This window comes from Oryctolagus cuniculus, chromosome 12 (genome assembly GCF_051225735.1).
Source record: "Oryctolagus cuniculus isolate XC-2025 breed Fujian yellow rabbit chromosome 12, ASM5122573v1, whole genome shotgun sequence".
NCBI lineage: Eukaryota > Metazoa > Chordata > Mammalia > Lagomorpha > Leporidae > Oryctolagus > Oryctolagus cuniculus.
The window spans coordinates 9,881,796-9,903,056 of NC_142878.1; the positions used below are offsets into that span (position 1 = coordinate 9,881,796).

At 48.7% G+C, this 21,261-nt stretch overlaps 1 protein-coding gene across 3 annotated transcripts in view; it reads right to left on the reverse strand.

Annotated features, from left to right (window-relative positions):
• The window catches only part of CERS3 (ceramide synthase 3), a 112,546-nt gene that overhangs the window by 88,273 nt on the left and 3,012 nt on the right, over nucleotides 1–21,261 (reverse strand). Inside the window, exons 1-2 of one of the 3 annotated variants that reach the window (XM_070053523.2) lie at nucleotides 14,513–14,650; nucleotides 7,532–7,624 (exon numbers count right to left, since the gene is read on the reverse strand). The gene's annotated coding sequence lies outside the window, so the exon portion shown is untranslated. Of the gene's footprint in view, nucleotides 1–7,531; nucleotides 7,625–14,512; nucleotides 14,651–21,261 lie in introns of those variants that run through there. The other 2 variants (XM_070053524.2, XM_089311140.1) reach the window with 2 other exon arrangements.

A 21,261-nucleotide genomic window follows, 5' to 3' on the forward strand; every position in this document is an offset into this window, starting at 1 on the left:
ATCCTACTGGACCCCATGTGGAAGAGTCCAGTGATCCCTGAGCCCACCCTGAGAGGAGATGACCAAGGCTGAGGGGCTTCAGAGCTTGTCCACAGACTCTGAAATGCAGACCAGGCAGGGGCTCTCTTTTCCTCTTGCTACGCTGTTTGTGGAGTGTGCTTTACTTTCCCAGCCTTATGATTTAGACGATGACTTGAAGTGTCAGGAAAAAGTGATTCTGCTCTTTTGGTCCCATTGCTTGTTGTTGTTGTTTTTTTAAGATTTATTTCTTTATTTGAAAGGCAGAAGCCGGCGCCGTGGCTCAATAGGCTAATCCTCCACCTTGCGGCGCCGGCACACCGGGTTCTAGTCCCGGTTGGGGCGCCGGATTCTGTCCCGGTTGCCCCTCTTCCAGGCCAGCTCTCTGCTATGGCCAGGGAGTGCAGTGGAGGATGGCCCAGGTGCTTGGGCCCTGCACCCCATGGGAGACCAGGAAAAGCACCTGGCTCCTGGCTCCTGCCAGGATCAGCGCGGTGCGCCGGCTGCAGCGGCGGCCATTGGAGGGTGAACCAACGGCAAAAGGAAGACCTTTCTCTCTGTCTCTCTCTCTCACTGTCCACTCTGCCTGTCAAAAAAAAAAAAAAAAAAAAAAAAAAAAAAAAAAAAAAAAAAAGAAAGGCAGAGTTACAGAGAGGCAGAGTCAGTGGGAAAGGGGGAGAGGGGGAGGGGGAGAGGGAGAGAGGGAGATGGGGAGAGGGGGAGACGGGGAGGGGGGAGAACAGGGAAGGGGAGAAGGGGGAGGGAGGGATGGGGGGAGAGGGGGAGAGGGAGATCTAACTGCTGCTTCACTCCCTAGGTAGCCACAAGGACCAGAGCTGGGCCAACCTGAAACCAGGAGCCAGGAGGCTCCTCCGCATCCCTCATGGGTGCAGGGCCCAAGCACTTGGCCATCTTCTACTGCTTTCCCAGGCCATAGCAGAGAGCTGGATTGGAAGTGGAACAGCCAGGACTCGAACTGGTGCCCATATGGGATGCCCGCACTGCAGGCGGCAGCTTTATCCACTACGCCACAGCACCGGCCCCTCCTATTGACTCTAAAACTTGGTGTCCCCAAGAGCCAGCTGTCACTTCCCAGGAGGGCAATACTTTCCCTCATTATTTTCCCAGCAAAACTGGCAAGCCACTAAAAGGCCGGTTGGGCACTCAGCACCTGTAGGGGTCAAGTTCCGCTGCAGGCCAGAGCTCTGCCCTAGTCTCTTCTCTTCAGGCCTGCAAGGAAACTGCACGGCACACCCTGACCTGGGCTGCGGCTCGTCAGCCAAGGACGTGCAAACCCCAGGAAAGTCGCTGCCTGCTGAGGTGCGTACAAGAAACTCCACCTGGGGAAGCTCCGGCCACAGCTGTGCTGCCCAATGGCCCGGCCCTGTGAGCAGGCCGCTCCCTGCACACCCTCCTGGGAATGCGATGTTTCCCAGGCGGGATGCCCAGGTCCTCATCTCGTGTCCAGCCACTCTGTGCCACCTTCCCCTCACTCTGTGACCCCACGGACGCGACTGCATCTGCTTCCTGATCCTCGAGCGCGCCTGGGCATGCACAGGCCGTCCCTCCTGCCCAGCGTGCTCTTCTCACCCGGCCTCAGCCCAGCCCGACCCCTCCAGTCTCCATGTAAGTGTCTGGAAGATTTCACCCGGGTTTCTCAGGACCCCTGATCCCCCCTACCCCAAAGCTACAAGGTGGCCCCTGTTGGATGCTGCCATCACTCCCTGTCCCTCCTCTGACACGTGTCAGAACTGTCATTATGTGTTTACACATCGATCCGACTAAAGTCTGACTCCCTCACTAGACGTCAGGATCCACGCAGACTCACTGTGGCTTCCCCACCTCAGCGTACAGTAAGTGCACAGCCATCAAGCACTCAGCATGTATCGGGGAGGCTGAGCACTCTGTGGTCAAGCACACAGACTTGGGAGCCCGGCAGCCTGCGTCTAACACGGGGCTGTGACACGTGACCAGCCACGTGCCCTCACGCAACCGACTGACCTCAGATTCCTCAACTAAGAAATGGGCACGGTAATGAGAGCTCCCCGCGGGGCTGTCAGAGGGGAATGGGTGAATCCTTGGAAACCACGTGACTACACATCTGTCGGTGAATGATAAATCTGATTTACCCGTCTAAGAGAGAAGAAAAATGAATTTCCAGATCCTAAAATTCTGTAATTGACATCTATTAAATTAGAAGTAATTAGAAAACAATATTCAGCACTAACTATGATAAAACTACAACACGCATATGCTATTAGTAGCAACAGAAATAAGAATGCCCTTTTAGAAATTAGATAATACATTGTAGGAGTCACTGAAATGTTCAGGCCTATCTGGGAATATATGTAAACTTAGACAAAAAATTTAAACCACAGTTAATAAATAGCACATCAGTGTTAGTAATACTAGCTTTTTAAAAGTCAGATGGTTTAAAGACATTTTGAAATGTTAACTAAGAATTTACATATTCAGCTGGTATTAAAAATTAGGAAATCTGCTAACACGAAAGATGTTCAAAAGATAAAAACCAAATCTAAAGTTATATCTGTGCTATAGCCGTAGTAGGGCATGTAATCTCACTACATTATACTATTTTATGCATATACATGTCTGTGTGTGTGCATAGACAAAAACTGGAAATAAACATGAAAAAATAACTGATGCACTAACATTTTGATTGTTCAAATTTTAAAAACATTGTTACTGTAGATTCAATATTGGGATAATTTGTAATTGATTTTATTTGAGGATTCAAATCAACAAATGAAAACTGTGTTCCAAAAAAATCATAAAGAGGCCCTTGTTGTGGCATAGCAAATAAAGCCATTGCCTGCAATGCTGGCATCCCATATGCGTGCCAGTTTGAGTTCCAGCTGCTCCATTTCTGATCCAGCTCCCTGCTAATGTGCCTGGGAAAGCAGGAGAGGATGGCTCAAATGCTTGGGTTCCTGCACCCATGTGGGAGACCCAGAAGAAGCTCCTGTCTTCAGCCTGGCCTGCCCCCAGCTGTTGCAGCTATCTGGGGAGTTAATCAGCAGATGGAAGATCTCTCTCTCTCTCTCTCTCTCTCTCTTTCCTTTTATCTCTTTCTAACTCTGCCTTTCAAACAAACAAAATAAATCTTAAAAGATAATCATCTGGGCCGGTGCCACAGCTCACTAGGCTAATCCTCTGCCTTGCGGCACCAGCACACTGGGTTCTAGTCCCGGTCGGGGCACCGGATTCTGTCCCGGTTGCCCCTCTTCCAGGCCAGCTCTCTGCTATGGCCCGGGAGTGCAGTGGAGGATGGCCCAAGTGCTTGGGCCCTGCACCCCATGGGAGACCAGGAGAAGCATCTGGCTCCTGCCATCGGATAGGCGCGGTGTGCCGGCCGCAGCGCGCCGGCCGCGGCGGCCATTGGAGGGTGAACCAACAGCAAAGGAAGACCTTTCTCTCTGTCTCTCTCTCTCACTGTCCACTCTGCCTGTCAAAAAAAAAAAAGATAATCATCTGGGGCAGCACTGTAGTGTAGTGAGTAAGGCTGCCACCTGCAGAGTCAGCATCCCATATGGGCACCTGTTCAAGTCCCAGCTGCTCTACTTCTGATCTAGATCTCTGCTATGGTCTGGGAAAGCAGTAGAAGATGATCCAAGTGCTTGGACCCCTGCACCTGCATGGGAGACCCTGAGGAAGCTCCTGGCTCCTGGCTTCAGATCGGCATAGCTCCAGCCGTTGCAGACAATTGGGGAGTGAACCAGCAGATGGAAGATCTCTCTCTCTCTCTCTCTCGCTCTCTCTCTCTCCCCTACCTTCCCTCTCTGTGTAACAAGGACTTTCAAATAAATAAATCTTAAAATATATATAATCATCCAACATCTAGTCCATCCCCACAGAGGTGAAGAAACTGAGACCCGGAGAAATAAAATTGTTTTTGGGAATCAATCTGGGAAAGTCATACACACCCATATTCTTCTGGCTGGAAGGTGTTACTAAGGTGCTTTATTTCACGTTAGTATTTCTAAAGAGGCTAACTTCGCACAGTAAATGTTTCATACAGACACTATAATGGCTGCTTTCAAGTAAGGCACAATCTGCACACACACATAAAAGCTTCTCACGACCTTTCTACACAACAGCCAACTGCTGGACTCCTCTGTGTTTTAATCATGTCAGAGAAAACGCCAAGCGTGCTTCCTTAGTCCACAAGCAGACGGCTATGGACACCTCCCTGAAGGCTGACTTTAGATTTGGGGGGAGGGGTACAAGCAGGACAGCACAGGAGTGGAGGAGGCAGGGGTCACCCAGCGTAGCTCTTCCCAATGCTCCCTCCCTCGTCCGTGTCCACTCTCTGGCGCTCATAGTCCCAGTCACTCACTTGCCACAGGTCACCAAACCCTGCTCAGGACCCAAAAGGCCATGAGTTGGGAGGCTTCCTTCAATCCCAGGTCATGGACAGACACCTGCAGAACCGCAGAAGGGTGGAGAGCCATGGCAGGGAGCAGGTGCATCTTAGAGGAACCCAAATCTTAGGGTTCAAGGTGACTGGGAGAGACACTAGGAGAATGAGAACCTCACACAGGATCCCCGACTCTGCCTTCAAAGGTAGAGCTCCTCCCCCCACCTTGGCTTTTTCCTGTTAACTTCAAGCATCTCAAATGCAAACCAGTAGGTGGGTCGCTAGGCCGTGGTGTTGCAGTGTTAGGAAATGTTAGCCCAAATAGCTTGCTGCCAACCCCCACGTCCTGCCCCACACTTCCCAGCTCTCTGCGGGCTCTGCCCCTTGCCAGGTGAGTCACACACCTTGCTTCACAGATGACCCTGTTATTAGTCTCAGGCACAAGGTAAGTGGTTCAGGCAAAAGCAGGGGGTGGGGACCTGCAGCTGGTGACTCACAGAGGCCCTGGGATGCGTCACCCCGTTCTCTCTCCTTCTCCCATTCAGAGACTGAGCCGCCCAGGGAGCAGCAGGGGCTTTCCTCTGTTAAAACGGCATCAGGAAGGTCATCACAGACACTGTTAAATGAATGAAATAAAAAGCTAAAAAAGCCAAGCAACAGAAGGAATGCAGGGCTTCACACACGGCCTGCAGCAGCTCCCTCGCACGAGGCCCAGGGGCTGCAGGACACCTGTGCTCTGGGGCAGCCCTGTCACTTAGCGGGTCCAGAGTGACCTCGGCCTGCTCCATCCCCTGGACGCCAGGTCTGCTCACCGAGGAAGTGGGGCTCTTTCCACCTGCTACAAAGCCCCGTGCTGGGATTAGGGGCAATCAGCACAGGAGCCTTACCCTTCTGACCTACCAGCTGTGGGACAGAATCCGTACCAGGCTGGTGTCAACCAGAAGGCAAAGCACTGAGCTGAACGAGATCCCCAGGGAGCAGTGGGATGTGAGGCTTTGAACGCGGTCTTCATCCCAGCTATGTGAAAAAGGGCAAGTGATGCTTTCTAACCCTCGCTTCCTCATTTATAAAGAGGTATACTATGAATTGTCTTGTGAAGGTAGGTCAAGATTCAATAAGGACACGTGTCCAGTTCACTAAGGGTGACGCCTGGCACTTAACAAGTGCTTGAGAAGCTGCAGGAACCTCAGGCACCGTGTGCATTCCCCAGCAGAGGCACCAGGGCCTTCCTGCCCCCCTTCCCTGGTCCTCTACACGGCCATGATCAGCGTTCAGGTAGCCCAAGACAGGAGCTGGTAGGGAGGTCGTGAGGGTGACTGTCACCTTTCTCTCGGGGTGGCAGAATTTCTTACATCATGGGACCCGTCTCAGGCAGTGTCACCATTTTATGCAAGACAGGATGACTTGGAGAAGGGTGTGAGGCCCGTCTTAATTAGGCAGGAATCTGGAACACCTGCTGCGCCCACAGGGCGAGAGGAAGTCAAGCCACCTTTAGGGAAGCCTGGTGGTGACGGAGGCACACTGATGAAGCAAGCCCCCGATTTCAATATTTTTAAACACACACTTACTTAACGTCTACAGGCAGGGTTTCCTGTTGCACCGCAGGCTGCCCCCACAGAACGTGGCACCCTTGAAAGAGAACAAGATGACCAAGCTCCTCGCCATCTTCAGAAGAGGGTGGGGCGGGTGAGCACCCACAGGGGAGGATAGGGAGGTGGCAAAGGGTGCAGATAAACAGGTGCAGGTAAACAGCCCCAGCGACACCTCAACTGCTCTCTTCCTGAGCTCTGGAGAATCCAAAAAGGCAGAACAAGACACGGATTTCCCTCGGGCCAGAGGTCACTGGCATCAGCACCTGCTGGAGCACTGTTTACTCCAGCGAACAAACTGGGACTGGTCATCTACTCCTCTGCCCCCTCTGCCCAAGACCAGCCTGCATATTCACCAAGAGAAAACAAATCATAACATCTCAAAAGCAAAAAGAGCCAATCATTCCTGTCTAGACCCTACCTAGTGCAAGAAAGCTCTTACAAGAAAGACATGTGTGACATCCGGATGTTAAACAGGGCGGTAGGGGTGACGGGGGGGAGAGAGGCTGGATATGAATAGCTGTATGCTGGTCTGCAGACTGTGGAACATACAGAATGTATTTCATTGATTCAATGCACTGCTTTTGCATTAACAATTAAATCTATCTATGACTTTGAATTCAGAGATACTTTGCCTACAAACACGTCTGGCAGAAAAAATCCTGGACATATTGTAAGAAAATATAACATATAATTTAAAAATAAAAAATTCCCCGAGTATACAGACTTCAAATACGTATTCTTTCAAAAAAAAAAAAGGGAGGAGTGTCCTCAACCTTCATCAATAAGCATTTATATAACTTATTTCACACCTCTGATGTCTGCCCATTAGGAAGCAGCTCCTGTAAGGGAGAGAATCTGCTGTGCTAGCATGAGGGTACTTTTAAAAATTCATGAAAAAAAGGAATCAAAAGTATGAGCATTTTTTTGGTGCAAAGACATTTTTGAAATTCATGCACAGCTTTTTCATAATATTCATTTTCCATTCCAATTTTTATGAAAAATTAATTTTGCACCAAAATAAACTCATACTTTTAACTTCACTTTTCTGTGGACCTTCTGAAGCACCCGATGCCCTGCACGGCGTTTCCTGGCTCAATGCCCCGCTGGCACATGCTCACGCCCTTTCCCGGCTGGGGGCATCAGTCATTTGCACCAGCAGGATATTCTGGTTACTCCCCTGCTGATCTTGAGGTAAGGTCTGGGGGTCCTAAGCCTTCTTCTTAAAATTTCTTTTTACTTTATTTCCTAGATTTATTTCTATCAGAAAATATGGCTGGCAAAGACCAGGGAGGATGGTGAGGCTCCGTGCCACCTGTGCTGCCCAGTGCCACCTTCCCAGTGTCTCCGTGAATCTACAGCACTTCAGAGAGAGGAACACGGCGGTCACCTTGGTCAAACACCACCCCCGCCCAGAACGTGGAAGAGAATGCCATATAATCAGTCTTGTGTCATGGACACAATTCTTCCAGGTTACAGCTAAGAGAACACAATAGAGGAAAAATGTAAATAATAAATAAAATAATACATAAATAACGATGATTACCTTGAGTGTTATTTGATAGCTTTTTGATATTTGTGCGTATATATATATATATATATATATATGTTAAAATGTTGGTTGACCTTCACAACATCCCTGCAGAAGCAAAAAAGAAAAACATAATTAATATGCTATGCAATTATACCTGTAAGATTCCTTCTACCTCTAAAACATGAGGTCAGAGTTAGAATCCGATAGCGGAGCCAGTCAAACTGGGCCTATACTTCGTTTGGTTTGACATGCACAATGGGTTAGGATAACGCAAGCCAACACATAAAAGTCAGGGATTTTCACAACTTAGCTTGAAACATCTTAAGATCATCACTGGAGCTGCAGACCTTCAGTGGAGCATACATTTACTAATCTGCCTAACTTCCACTACTATCTGGCTTCCTAAGGCATTCAACTCTAGAACTCCTTAGGTCACCAAGATTTCTCCTTTTGAATTACATCTTCAACATCAGAATAAGTTGAATAAGGTCATCAGACCTGCGCTGTGACGTAGTGGGCTAAGCCTCCGCCTGTGGAGCTGGCATCCCATATGGGTGCTGGCTCCAATCCTGGCTGCTCCACTTCCGATGCAGCTCTCCGCAGACCCATGTATGCGCTTCTGCAGGGCATACAGCTGGTAGTCAGAAGTCACAGGCATAGTCAGGTCTAATGGATGCTGCGGAACAGTTTTCCAGAGACATTGTGCCAATGTCCACTCCCACAACAACACGTGAGAATTCCAGTTGCTTAAAACATTTGCCAACACCTATATCGTTGGTCTTTTAGATTTTGGTCTTTCTGATGGATGTGTAGTGGTCCTTGGCTGTGATTTAATCTGCATCCCCCCAGTAGCTAGTGAGAGTGAGCCATTTGAAGATGCTCTTTGGTGGAGGACCTATTTAAGTCTCTTGTCCATTTTCCCACTATTTCAGTCCAGGTTTCCTGCTATCCTTGTTGATTACATACATGGCAAAAGCTCCCTCTGCCCTCTGAGCTTGCTTCTTGCTTTTTTTTTTTTTTTTTTTTTTTTTTTTTTTTTTTTTTTTTTTTTGACAGGCAGAGTGGACAGTGAGAGAGAGAGACAGAGAGAAAGGTCTTCCTTTGCCGTTGGTTCACCCTCCAATGGCCGCCGCGGCCGGCGCGCTGCGGCCGGCACACCGTGCTGATCCGATGGCAGGAGCCAGGAGCCAGGTGCTTTTCCTGGTCTCCCATGGGGTGCAGGGCCCAAGCACCTGGGCCATCCTCCACTGCACTCCCTGGCCATAGCAGAGGGCTGGCCTGGAAGAGGGGCAACCGGGACAGAATCCGGTGCCCCGACCGGGACTAGAACCCGGTGTGCCGGCGCCGCTAGGCGGAGGATTAGCCTGGTGAGCTGCGGCGCCGGCCGCTTCTTGCTCTTTTAATGGTATGCTTTGAGAAACAGTTGCTCTTAATTTTAACACAATACAACCTGTAAATCTTTTCATCATTTCAGGACTTTCTGTATCTTGTTTAAGAAATCACTGCTTACCCTGAGACCATGAATGCACTCTATTCTGTCATCTAGAACACTGGTCAGTAGGAAATAATGAGTCACATTTTTTTTTTTTTTTTTTGACAGGCAGAGTGGACAGTGAGAGAGAGAGACAGAGAGAAAGGTCTTCCTTTGCCGTTGGTTCACCCTCCAATGGCCGCCGCGGTCGGCGCGCTGCGGCCGGCGCACCGTGCTGATCCGATGGCAGGAGCCAGGAGCCAGGTGCTTTTCCTGGTCTCCCATGGGGTGCAGGGCCCAAGCACCTGGGCCATCCTCCACTGCACTCCCTGGCCACAGCAGAGGGCTGGCCTGGAAGAGGGGCAACCGGGACAGAATCCGGCGCCCCGACCGGGACTAGAACCCGGTGTGCCGGCGCCGCTAGGCGGAGGATTAGCCTAGTGAGCCGCAGCGCCGGCCATGAGTCACATTTTAACAGTAAGATTAATTTTTAACAATATGCATATTTTATGTAACTCAATATATCCAAAATATCACTGCAGCTATAATCAATATAAAATCACTAATGAGGTGTTCTGTATTATTTTTCTATAGAAAGTTTTTGAAATATGGTGTTTTTCGTGTCAAGCACACCTTAATTGGACGAGCCACATTCCAAGTGCTCAGTAGACACATGGCTTGTGGCTGCCTTAGTGTGTGGTTCAGATCTATTTTTTTAAAGATTTATTTTATTTATTTGAAAGGCAGAGTTACAGAGGATGAGGGAGACATAGAGAGAGACAGGTCTTCCATCTGCTGGTTCACTCCCCAAATGGCCACAACAGCCAGGAGCAGGAGCTTCTCCCAAAAGGATGCAGGGGCCCAAGCACTTGGAACATCCTCTGCTGCTTTCCTAGGCACATTAGCAGGGAGCTGGGGTAGAAGTAGGGCAGCCAGTACTTGAACCGGTGCTCATAAGGGATGCTGGCATGTAGGCAGCGGCTTAACCTGCTATACCACAAGGTCGGCCCCGCAGTGCAGAACTGGATGTGACCCGGTTTTACCCGTGTCAACCAGATTTAGTATTTAGATCTGTACAGATTTTGAGGCGAGAATCCATTTTCTTTTTTCCAATGCAGATATTCACATGTCCATGCTTTCCTACAGCACCCACATTCTCATAATCAACAGTCCAGACGAGCTCATGTGCTTCTAGCATCTCATAGTCCTTTCCATCAGTTTACTGTGCCTCTGACTGTAGTACCTGTTTTAAGTTCTGTAGTTGATTTAGTAGGTCATGACTAGAAATTGTATCGACTGGAATGGAATGGAACAGAAAATATCACTATATATCAAGTACTGCTGTGTGAAACTACTATTTCTGGAAATTGTGTGTGTGTGTATTTATGTGTGTTCCTTAGAATCTCTGAAGCTTTCCTCTTGCACAGCTGGATGTAGACCAGAATTCCACACAAAGCAGACCCTGCTGGAGCCCAGCGAGGAAAAGCCAGCGACAGCTAGCGGAACAGGAGGGGCTTATCACAAGACCCTGCAACTGCGACCCAGAACAGAACATGGCAATGACGTAATCACTGCAATCACATAAACGTACAAATAAAAACTGTTACCCTGCACACTCTAAGACTTGTTTAGCATCAGCATACGGTATGTTTTCAAGGTTCTAGTCATATGTCAAACAAGAAAACAAACTTTGAAGGGAAGAAATTGAAGCCAATTTAGTTATTAAATGATGTCAAATAACCTTCATTACTGAATGAAATGTTCTCAGATTGCTTTGCTTGAATCTTGAAACGATTAGTTATTGTTCAGCCTTGTCAAGATCCATCTATTCAACAAGGATTTATTGACTATCCAATAAAATATTTCTGGAAAAAGAATAAAAATAACACAAACAGCCGAGTTTCAGCTTACACATACTCCATAGAGAATAAAACGTATTATTGCATGATTTTTTCATCACTAAGTACTTCATTTGTGAATATGAATAAGTAAATAAAATAATTTAAAACCTCTTAATGTGGAGTTGGTACTGTGGTGTAGTGGGTAAAGCTGCCGCCTGCAGAGTCAGCATCCCATATGGACACCGGTTCATGTCCCGGCTGTTCCACTTCCAATCCAGTTCTCTGCTATGGCCTGGGAAAGCAGTGGAGGACAGCTCAAATCCTTGGGCTGCACCGTGTGAGAGACCCAGAAGAAACTCTTGGCTCCTGGTTTCAGATTGGCCCATCTCTGGCCCTTGCAGCCATTTGGGGAATGAACCAACAGATGGAAGACCTTTCTCTCTCTCTCTCTCTCTCTCTCTGCCCCTGCCTCTCTGTAACTCTGCCTTTCAAATAAATATTTGTCTTAATAAAACCTCTTAGCATAATATTTTATTTCTTAATAAAAACTAAATATAATTCCTATGCTGTGAATTTTATAGTTTTACCATAGTACGCAGGCACACAGATCTGGGCATATGCTTAGCAATCCCGAGCAGAGGAATTTGGGTATTTTGGTTAAATATCTCAGTTTCCCAGCATTTTCCATTAAGTTGGAACTTCTATAAACCAAACCCCAGCACAGAGCCTTTCCCCAAACTTCTCAGTGACCAGCTAGGTCAGAATATGAAGAAATGGTTATCCATCCATCCCCAAGCCCTTCCAGTTCGTGTCTGAGTAGTACATACATACTCACAACTTGAGGAATTACAATTCCTCACCCAAAAGATGAGATCTGTCCCAAGGTCACTCAAGCCAATTTCCCTTCTCACTCAAACTACCTTCCATTTATGCAGGAATTTTCTCAGACTTTAAGGTCTGATAATGATGGATTTTGAAAATAATTTAACTGTTTTAGAAACACAGTGATCACTGAAGCCCACTGAAAACTGACCATCTGTCCACCATCTGATGGAGAATACTGGCTTCACAGTGCCACCCAAGGCCAGAGTCAACCTCTCCATTCTCACCATGCCAGCTGCAGATTGTGTATGTCATTTTTAGTTGTTTGTTTATTTATTTAAATTAGGCTTTTAGCTTAATTTATGTTTTCAACATTTAGAATTCCAGCAGTAAGGACAAGGCTTAAGGCAACATATATGGTGTGGCTATAAAATGATGGGACTGTTACACAGGACTTAGGAAAAGAAACGCTGCTACTTTAGACTGCTTTCATCCGTCTGTCAGTTGTCTGGGCTGTCTGCAGGGTCCTCCAGTAAAGAAAACCACAAACAGGAGATACACATCCAGCGAGGTCAGGACACTGGGTGTGGAGGGGTTTCCGGGAGAATACAACTGCACTTGGCTCCAGAGGGAGCTTCCCTGTATTCCCCTGACCCATCTCTGCCTTCACCTTCCGTTCTTCAGGATTCAAAGTTAGGACAGATTGACAGAAACCCCATTCGTGATGCCAGCTGGCCTAGCCAATGAACTTGACTCTAGGCTTTTGGCACTCATCTCAAATCCACCTTTGTAAAAGCGTACATCTCTAGGTCCATCTCCTGCACCTCTCGACTCACAGTGGAGAGGCCCTGGCCAGCCCAGCGTGGTTGTGTGGATGGTCTAGGGCCCACAGTAAGTGCGGGCAGTAATGCCACTCTCTGCATCCTGTAAGAAGAGTGAGCACCCTTCTCCCTCGCGCCATCTGCCAGCTGCTGGCAATGCTTCTGCTATGACTTTGTGGACCGGGAACACTCACACCAGCTGTGTGATCCTCTGGCCTTGTATTCTGCAATCATTAGCACATGGTTCATTCACTGCCCCAGAGGCTGTCTCCCAGTCGGAGCAGAGGAAGAAAAGCGGATCTCAGTAAACAGAAAGTGATTCCAAAGAAAGCCCCACGCTGATACAAACCAATACCCATGGAAAGCAAGCTCCATGAGGGCAGGACCTGTCTACCCTGATCACTGCTGAAAGCCCTGTGTCCACAACAGGACCCAGCATGCCAAAAAGTATTAGCAAATCACTGCAAACAGGAGGGAGGGTGTCACTTATCCAGAGCCTGCCATCTGTCAGGTCAGGCAGAAAGCACTCGGCATGCCTTGTCTTCCTGTTCCGTACAGAAACCCACCCTGTGTGACTGACATTACAGTGGTTTATAAGTAAGGGAGCTGAGGTCTGCAGAATTTCACGGACTTGCCTAGGTCACAACCAGGAAGGGAGAGGCAGGGATTCACATTTGAATCTTTTTGGTCCATGTTCTGCCCAGTGCATGAAGTGTTCACCCCAATAGTGGGAGCAAACTGCAGATCGACCTCAGCATCACGGTGCAGAAACTCCTCCACGTGACGGGACCCTTGAAGGGTCAGTGGAGGGGACGGGGATTCGAGGAGCTCACAGCGAATGTCTCGGAACGCACACACGCGGCCAGGTGTCGGCGTCCCCACCTCCCTGCTGCGCCACTGCAAGTCTCGCCAGGCCTGCATCTCCTCACCTGAAAACTGCCTATTAGGAACCCCAGCTCTTTAAAAGTAAACAGAAAAATGCATATGCACATGGCAAGGACTGTATATAATAAATACAGGCTACAACTAATAAATTATGCATAATAGATTACAGATAAATGTAAATGGATAGTAGCGGAGAATTATCTTCAAGCTTATGTAAATTAACTTGATAGCTATTTTAGAAACAAGCAGAACATTTTTAATGGGAAGACTGCACAACTATTAACTGTATAAACATATGGCTATTGTCTCTTTAAAGAATTTGCCTCTTTGGCCAGCAATTCTAGGCGGAAACTCCTTTAAAAATAGGTTAACTGAGGGAGGGCAATGAAAAGGTAGAGTTTTAAGACTGGACCCTTGGGCCTAACAGAGAAGGCACCTGATGATACAGATGAATGAAGAAATTAGTATTCACCAACTGGGGAATCCAGTGTTTTTTCCCCTAGCACAGTATAAAGATTCTGAGAAAATAAAAATGATTAAAATAACATCCTTACTAAACATTTGCTTGGATTAGGAAAAACAAAGCTTTGCTCTGCCTTATTTACAGCAGGCTGGCAGCTTTGCAACTAATCAGCTAATTTCTTCCGGGGATAGCACTGAACACTGGACGCCCAGACAGAACCAGCCTAGCACGGCCTGTCTTGGAAGCAAGCCGTGCCCTTGCTCTGAAAGGCTCGAAGGGGACTTAGCACGGCCACCCAGCCAAGATCTGTGGTCATCCTTTGGGTTTCACCCTGAGTCAGGGCTTTCCTGATTAACCCAGCCCTGCTGAGTGCCGTGTGTGATTTCACCATGTAAACCATTCCTCCTAACACATCAGCGAAGCAGCTTGTACTTGCCAAAGGGTAAGCGGGAGCCGTCACAAGCAGAAGTTTGGATTCAGTGTGCCAAAAAATTAGGGCTTCGCTATCAAGCACTTTGGTATCTCTTTGAAGTATCTTTTCCCAAACAACACCACAAAAATGAGCATTTTCATTTTGTTGCTCTCTCATACACACACACACACACACACACACACACAGCACCGAGGCCAGCGTGTTTAGAAAGTTCTCAAGTACTAACAACATCCACCAGATGAAGAGAGGGCACCTACCTTTCCGAACTGTCAGTCCACAAAAGGCGTCCCTTGCTGCGAGAGCAGTCAGAGGTGTGTGCAGCTCTGTTCTCAGCACACACCTCATTATGTGAATTTTTTTTCAGAGACCCACCCTGCAAAGTTGCAAGTCAGGATTTCTGACTGAGGGCAATCAGTGACGTGAGACAAAGCTACTGGATGGCACTTTCAGGTTCTTCCTGATGGGACGCTGCTTCCTGTTTCACCACTTGGGAGGCAGACTGGAGGGAGATCAGAGCAGGATGGCACTTGCCTTTTGGTACTCACAGTCTCGAGCCACCCCTGAGCAGGACCATCGTGCTATTACTGTAAAAGGAAGGGGCTTATGTGGCAGAGAGAAACCTAAAACACTGTTGCCAGCGGCGCACACCGCAACCAACCCCCTCACTAGAGCTGGTTTGACAACTACAGGACTCCCGGGAAGCCTGCAAATCCTGCCGATAACTAAGTCCCCACCACTTCCACACCCCTACGCCATAAATCTCATGCAAGGGGCATCAGTCAAGAGTCATGCCATTTCTGCGCCCTAGGAACTGAAACAACAACAAAAAGTGCTTTTTTGAACCATACAGCAAACAAACAAAAAAGTCTGGCAAACCTAAGAACAGTCAGAAGTCACCCACTTTGTTTTTGTTTCCCTGGCAAAGAACAATCATCACAAACACAAGCCTATTAGGACCAGGAAATCAGCATCCTGTCTCTGCTTAAAGCCCTTCAGTTTCAGAGACAAGTGAGGACACACTTTATGGTGTTTATCAGATGGAACTTTTGCAGTCATTTTTCACTTTCTCTTGCTAAAGAGGAAAGGACCCGGGCTTGGACTGCTTCAAGGTGCCTTGGCAGGGGAGGAAGCCTCAGCAAGTTGATTCAGGTATGATTCATGTAGCACCTGAACCAGGGCCCCCCCGGACGCCTGCTCTGAAGGTCTCAGGAGCTGGCCCCCTCTGCTGAAAGACACTCTTCTTAGGCCGTCAGCTAATAGACAGCAAATTAGAAACGGACTGAAGGCAGAGAAAGGGGAGCTCCCAAATGTTCAAATGCCGCTAAGGAATTCAGTTCAGAGAAGAAGAGACAGGTAAAAGCCCTGGCTTGCTCAGCTCTCCTCCATCTGCACTTCTCTCCAGCCTTTTCCCTCCCTCAGGGGCTCATACCGCCTGTCAGCAGGAACTGCCAGTGGGCTGGCCACCAGGTGGGTGGGGGTGCTGGGGTCTTCCAGGGGCCTCGCCAGGAAGGGGAGTCCTACAGGGACTGCCGCCAGCTCTGGTCCTCACTCATCAGCGATGGGTTCCTCCCTCTCCTGCAGCGACAACTGTGAAAACCAAGCTGCTGCCCCAGGTACGTGAGAGGAAGGCGAGGATCCTCGGGGGACCCCTTGGGCCTGGGAGTCTCCCGCAGCTGCAGCCCAGCTCCCCTAGGAAGACAGCCCCGAGGAAGGGGGAAGCTCCCCTAGGAAGACAGCCCCAGGGAAGGGGGAAACAAAGACCACCATGATTCTTCCAGGGATCCCTAAGGTAATTCCTTTCTTTCTCTCTTTCTGACTCATGCCTTGCGGTAAGTGTTCCAGTTCATTGTTGAGAGAAGAGAGCGTCCTGGGAGGTTTTACAGACCAAAGCAAGATGCCTGTGTAGGTGTCGTTTCTTCTGGGTAATACTTAACTGTTTCATTTTGTCAGAAAACTTGAGCAGTGGGTTAAAACATTAAGTTTTACATTTTAAATCCTCATTAATGCATATGAAGTCAATTAATTAGAATGTTAACTGATTGCATAAAAAAGTGAAATCACACCTCTGAAATGAGATCTAGATAATTCAGCATGCCATGAACAGAGTGGTTTTGTGGAGAGGAGTGGGGGGTGCAGCAGAAGACCCACGGGATTTCACACAGAGTGAGCTTGTCACTGACTATTACAGCCATGAGCAGCTGCTGCCTTCCTGGAACACTTCACACAGGAGAGGAGGGGGGCAGACGAGTGGACCTGGACAAGTCCACTCCAGGTGCTGGAGGGCCACTTAAGGGCGCAGAAGAGGAAAACAGAGGAAGCAGGGGCAGGAAAGTCAACTCCAGCAGGAAGAAGAGAGGCAGATACTGAGCCTGGGCAGAGGACGTGGGGAGAGGGAAGCCAGGCAGCTTCCGGACTCCGCACTGTTTGATGCTTTCAACCAATGCTTGATCAGAAAGAACAAAGTGTCAGTCACACAGAAGCCACCTGCTTTCCCTCCAAGGACAGAGTCCCTCCAGGAGACTTAAGGAGCATGCTTTGGGCTGTACTGTCCCTCGTCTGTCAGAGAGGAAGTCAGAAATGCCTTGTGTGAGGGGCCTGGACAGAAGCTGGGCAGCTCCCCTCGGAAGCAGCCCGGTATTTCACAGGACAAAGTCCTGACCACACCCCAGGGACTTCACAGGTGGCCCCAGCCTCCCCCCAAGGAAGGCACCCAGGGGAACCTCCTCCGTCCGGTGCCAAGAGAGCTGCCCAGTCTGATAACACTGGGTGATAAAATCTTAGGAGGAATCTTACCTACTTCACAAACCCTTTGTCCAGGAGGAAGGGAAGAAACAGTGACAAGAACTGGACAAAGTTCCCTCCTACGCCCAGGCTGTATTCACTTCCCTGAGATGCCCACCTGGCCGCCCGGTGATCCTCTCCATTAATCTAAGTAACCTTCTGTCCTCAGCCTGAAAGGCTGGGCGTGCTCTCTCGGCTTCTGCTGGAGATGTGCCCATCCCTCTGGCGGCTGCCCTCACCATCAAGCCCTGCAAGCGTGCTGACCACGCATCTCTGTCCCACCTCTAAGCCCTGCTAGTGTGCCGACCACGCATCTCTGTCTCACCTCTAAGCCCTGCTAGTGTGCCGACCACGCATCTCTGTCTCACCTCTAAGCCCTGCTAGTGTGCCGACCACGCATCTCTGTCTCACCTCTAAGCCCTGCTAGTGTGCCGACCACGCATCTCTGTCTCACCTCTAAGCCCTGCTAGCGTGCTGACCACGCATCTCTGTCTCACCTCTGAGCCCTGCTAGCGTGCTGACCACGCATCCCTGTCTCACCTCTGAATTCTTTCTTGGGCAAACACAGAAGCTTTTCCACTCACCTCTTCTGACAGAACCAGCCGATCTGCTGAGTTTTTACTTTCAATGGATTGTTTTCTTCTAATGCTTTTTGTTACCATTTTCAAAAAGTGAAGTTTGTTCATAGGTGAAAATTTTAAGTCAATATACCACCCAACAGTGTACTCTTCAAATGTGTGTGGGAAAACTGTGGGATACAACGAAATAGACAAAGCTCTTCAGAGTGTTTCCCCATACACTGGGAATTCTTAAGGGACACGCCCTAGACATCCTGCCCACACTGACTGAATTTCAAGACTACACCTTATTGACATCAGATAGCTCCCCCAAACGTGGCTTCACCTAAAACCGCGTTATAGGTGGGTTATAGGGTACAAGACCGAATTCTCTCTTCTTGTCCACCCCACCCAGCTTCCACTCTCAACCTGACCAAGTGCTGAAAGGCTCCTGGCAGATCATTTGGGAGAAGCTCACTCACTGTGCAGTGAGGCACAGGCACAGGTGGGCCTCAGACATTCAGACTTCTGGGGTGCCCGCCTGCCCCCAAAATCTCCCCGGTCGCTCTTGCTTCGCTTTCCCCTTCTAACTTACTGCCTCTTTTATTTGTTGCTTATTGTCTACCTCTCCCCAGTAAGATCACAACAGAGAGCCATGGTGTTTGTCTGCTTGTCCATTGCACAGTACCCAGGAGACTAGCTACAGCAGTCGCTGGCACAGAGCTGGCACTTGATGCTGACAAACTCAGCTCATTGATCGACACACTCACTCTCTTTCACAACAGGTACTTCCTATCGGGCACTTCCTTGAGCTCTTTCAAGATCTGAAGTCTGTAGTGCGTGCAGTTCCACTCGAGCTCGCTGCGCGACGGCAGGCTTTCTCCTTGAAAGGCTCGAGTCTGTCACGTGCTGAGAACTGGACGCAAAGGCTCCTACGGATCACTCTCGCACATTCTCTGGGAATAGCGTTCACCAGCCAGACCCTCAACACAACTGCCTCTCAGGTCAGCACCCCTCCCAGGGCAGGCCAGCGGTCAGGGTCACTTGTGACCAGCCTGTGTGTGTCAGCCAGGGGCAGGCCGTGGCTCAGCCTGTCACCTCCGGCGAGTTTTCGTTGCTAAGCCCCAGCCGCACCTGGTGCTCACTGTGTGAGATCACTCCTATCACACAAGTCACTGAACTTCTCAACTGCAAAACGAGTACACATAATAGCAGCACGCAGAGTTGTAAAACCACTGAACGAGATACACACAAGACACACAGCACCCTGAATGTTAGCTAGGATTACTGTTATGATGTCTATTAATCTACTTACTACTGATATAGTTAATTTATAGGCGTTTGTTCTTATGTTCTTTGTAACAATTTATTTCAAGACTATAGACTTAGTTTCTCAGTTAAATCTTGAGCACAAAGACTGTGTAGTCTCCAAGTTGTAGCCATTCCTGTCCTCTGAACATGGTATTCATTTAATAATTCCTCAGCAAATATTTATTGGGTTCATATTACGTGCCAAGACCTATCATATCCTTTGCAGGAGCAATGGATCTCAAGATAAAATATGGATCTCAAGAGCACAACAGCCAAAACAGCGACAAAGGAACACACAAACCGATAGACAAAAGCATTCACAGACCTACACACACTGCACTGGGGAGCAGAGAAACAGTCAAAAGCCTGTCTGTGGTGTGGGTATGTTTTTATGTGCAAACACACTGGGGGAAATGAACTCTTAAACACTTACTAGTCCATATTCCACGTGCAGAAAAGCATTAGCCATGGACTTTAGACGAAGATCTAACACTACAGGAACAGATGTGGCCATTAAGTTCTCATCCCTCTAAATAGCCAAGCCCATGCCTGTCTCAGTCTGTAAGCAGAACTTGGCAGTTTCAACACCGGTGATCCCTTTACCTGACATTGTGCTGGGCATCTCAGTAAATATTCCATGAGCTTTAAACGGTCATGGTGAGTCACATCACCAGCAACTCACAAAAAAACAGGTAGAAGAAACAGGGGGCAAGAGGGGGATTAACATTTTAATAAATACTTGGCTGTCAATGCATGTCATTCGTCAACAAGACAGGGAAACATGCTACTTGCGCACCCAGCATTTATCCAACACATGTTTGTACAAGAGGCTTGAAACACAATCACGAAGACCACACACCTGCCTTCAAAGAGACTGGGATCTACCATTCCCCTCTTCCCCTGCTCTACTTCCTGCTCCATAGCCCACCACGTCAACTGCTAACAGAGACCCGAGACACTCAAGAATGTGCACCTCTCGGCAGCCTTTGGTTCTCTGAGAAGCCAGTAGCTAGACTAAGTTTCACGACATCGACACCTAAGCCCATTCCCGAGGAGGAGACACTCCTGTTTTCTGCCTTCGTATTAGCACAGATTCCACAGGGGTCTAGAGAAACGCAAAGCACACTCAACGCTGAGCAAGAGCACGGGAAGGATGGTGGATGCTTGCAGGCTCGGTCTCTCTGACCTCTCCACACCCTCTTAAGGGTGAGATCTAAAACAAACGCATTTTCTTTCATCCACTGCCTTTTTTTTTTCCCCTGCCAAAGCATCCATGGGACTCAGAGCGGTACAGAGATTCCAGTCCTAGGGAGCTGTGTGCTTCCTCTTCTGGCTCCTGCAGGACAGCTGCCCCCTGCTGCTGCTACCAAGTATTCTCAGCATGCAGCCCCCAGCTAATTACTTTCTCTGTCCAGAAGTTATGGCTTCTCTATGCCAGTTACATTGACCTAAACCTCTATGACTATTTATTTCCTAACAGCTCCCCCTCTAAAATGTGGTCTCCCCCCAGCCTATGCCACCCTGTTCTCCACTGTACCTCAACATGTCTCTCTCCTCAGCTGAGCTATTTCTACGTTAACTCTCCCTTGGATCATGCCCCACCTGTCATTCCTCCTTATGCAAACCACACCCATTTGCTCTGGGAACCTTTACCTCTCTCTTTGAATCTTTACACTTATTAACCAAATAACACCAGTGGCTCCATTTTATATGTAGCCATAGTCTTTAATAGTATAGCGCTGTTCTGGCATCGTGGCGTAGCAGGTAAAGCCGCTCCCTGCTAACTTGAGTGGAAAAGCAGTGGAGTACAGCCCAAGAGCTTGGGCCCCTGTACCCATGTGGGAGACCCGAATGAAACTTCTGCCTCCTGGCTTCAGCCTGACCTCGCCCCAGCCATTGCAGCCATTTGGGGAGTAAACCAGCAAATGGAAGGCCTCTCTCTTAACTCTGCCTTTCAAATAAACAAAATCTTAAAAAGAGTAGTACAGCACAAACTACTTGATCGGAGGATGTGGGGAGTGCCTGTGTGTGCACACACAGGCATGTAGATATGCACCCTGTCACCCAATGAGCTTAGATCTCACCCCAGAAACACTACTGGGTCTATGGGAGACTCTCGCCGTGGATCAGAGTCTGATCACTTGCTCTCGTCAGAGAAGAGCATCCTCGGATCTGATGGTGACGCCCCTTCCCTTTTATATGAAATACAGCTTCTGCTTCCCTCATGGTACTTTCATTCATTCCACAACCACCCACTACTTCCCAAGCCTCGGAAGACAGGGAAATCAGAGTGAAAACAAAGAGGGGGCCCTCTTCCAGCTCCTTGGGGTCTGCACCTTCCCTGAGTGTAAGCAGTG